Below are 2640 nucleotides of genomic sequence, written 5' to 3' on the forward strand. Positions count from 1 at the left end.
TATATATATATATATATATATATATATATATATATATATAGTCCGGATCTAGAGATGACATAATTAAACTCTTTAAACTAAGGATGTTTTTAGTTTTTAGCATGTATTTTTGACAATCAAAGCCACCCATTCCTTAGTTACTTACCCACATATGTATCCTACAAAAAACTAGCCAAAATGAAAAACGTTTAACCATTTGATTAACACAATATTCATTTTAATTTTATCTAACGGCCTACAATTGTTTACATTAATTTGAATGACCAAATGATTATGGAATTAGTTAAAATTTTGTAGACATGTTTTTTTGCATATGAATCTAGAAGATCAACGGTTGAGATCGTTAAAAGAAGTCATCTACTAATGTAAAATAGTAGAAATCCTCAAATTTTTAAAGCAAGGAGGTCCTCTTTAGATCCTCCCTCTATATATATGCTTATATGTGCAGAGCTAGCACCTTCTGTAACAGCCTAGTCCCTACCATTGAGATATTGTCCGCTTTGGGCCCACTGGCCCTCATGGTTTTGTTCTTGAGGTTTCACCCCAAAACGCGTCTCAATGTAAGGTGCTAGCTCTGCACATATAAGCACAGCCACTTGTCTCCCCCGGGCGATGTGGGACGGGTGCACCTACTAGCCTGCCTGCCTTGTTAGGTCACCATAAGCATTGGGATGGTACCCAAGACTACATTATACCTCCTTATTTGTTAAGACTGTCCTGAATTCATGTGGGTTGACTTAAATTGTATTAATATTAACCCATGTTGGGTCTTGCATGGTATTAGAGTAGTTTTGCTTGGTTTGCGGTTTAGAATGATGGTGTTATCTAAAGATGACCAATTTAAGTACCCACATTAACACCATCTAAGGAGACCAAAATTGAAAACAAGATGCTACGTAAGCTCATTTATTTTAATACCCAGTAACACCAAACATAGTACTAACCAAACTGAACTCCTTATTTAGGACAGTGCTAGTTAGTCCCAACAAGCAAACATGCATCCATAATCTAGAATTTTTTTTTTTTTAAAAGGCCACAATCTAGATTATATAGTAATAGTTTTACAAATTAAAATATCAGTTTACCCCCCTGAGGTTTTTGGTTAACATCGTTTCACTCCCTATACTTTTAATTTAAAAAATTTACCCCCTAAAGTTTTTAATTTTCATAAATCAGACTCTATTGCTAAAATTTTGTCTAATTTGGAGGTTAAATGCTAACATGAAATCTTTTAAAAAAATGTCTTAAAAGGTGATTTATGTTGTTATATAACTATTTTAGCACTTTTAGTGAGTTGTGAAGTCAAAATTAACATTTGAATCAGATGAAATTTCAGAAATTGGGCATGATTTATGAAAATTAGAAACTTTAGAGGGCAATTTTTAAAATTAAGAGTATGAGAAGTGAAATGATATTAACCTCAAACCTCAAGGGGTAAACTGAATTTAATCCTAAAATATAATTATGAAGAACACCTATCAATGAACAACTATTTCAGGATTCTCTTCCACTCTATCTTTCTTTTCTTTTCTTTTTTTTTAACTTTTTATTAAATAACTCACACCTTACATATGTGAATGAGGTTTGAACTTATGACGTCAAAGTTGTTAGTTCCGCTCTATCTTTCATATCTCTTGACTATTTCAATATCTTGTATCCCTAATAGGATTAGGTTGGAGCTTCTAGATAAACCTAGGCCTGCATCTCCATCCCTCTTCTCTTCTAGTGCTCTGGTCTTTTATCGAGTATGAGTCGCAAAAGACGACAACAAGTGGAGGACGACAATAGGTGGTCGAAGCACCTATTGGAAAGTAGATCATTGTGTATCAATAGGTTGGATTTGTGTATCAGTGGATAGATTTAGATTTGATACGTACAAGATGTAAATATTGCATTGCCTTTCTTATCTCCTAGAATGTTGGAGACTACTTGTTGTGCAAGTCTTGTACTCTGTATATATATCGTTCAGTATCAATAGAAAACTTACTTCAGCCAAAATATTTTTCTATATGGTTTCAGAGCAGGATTGAACCCTAGCTCTCATTCTTCTGCCGCCGCAGCTTTTTTTTCCTGATTTTCCAGTTTTTCACCAAATACCATGTCTGACGACGAGATTGTCCTTTCTCCAACCGGCTCTCATGCCGATGATTCCAACAGCCCTTTTTTTCTTCATCACTCAGATCATCCTGGTCTGATTCTTATTTCCAAAAGGCTGAATGGCGATAACTATCACTCTTGGTGTCGTGCCATGAGGATTTCTCTCAGTGCCAAGAATAAGACAGGTTTCATCACTGACAAGATCAAGGAACCTAATGCTACTTCAAAACCTGATGAGCATGCCCTTTGGCGGCGTTGTAATGATATGGTGCTCTCTTGGATTCTCAACTCAATTGAACCAGAGCTGGCAGACTCCGTTCTCTCGTGCAACACTCCTCATGCCATTTGGGAAGATTTGCGTGAGAGGTTATCTTTGGGGAATGCTCCTCGTATTTATCAAATTCAGCGAGACATTTATAAGATAGAGCAAGGTTCGATGTCAATTGCTGTGTACTACACCAAATTGAAAGGGCTATGGGACGAACTCGCATCCTTCAACTCCTCTGTTACCTGCAATTGTAGAGCTCAGAATGATCGTACCAA

This window comes from Fragaria vesca, linkage group LG6, assembly GCF_000184155.1.
Source record: "Fragaria vesca subsp. vesca linkage group LG6, FraVesHawaii_1.0, whole genome shotgun sequence".
Classification (NCBI taxonomy): domain Eukaryota; kingdom Viridiplantae; phylum Streptophyta; class Magnoliopsida; order Rosales; family Rosaceae; genus Fragaria; species Fragaria vesca.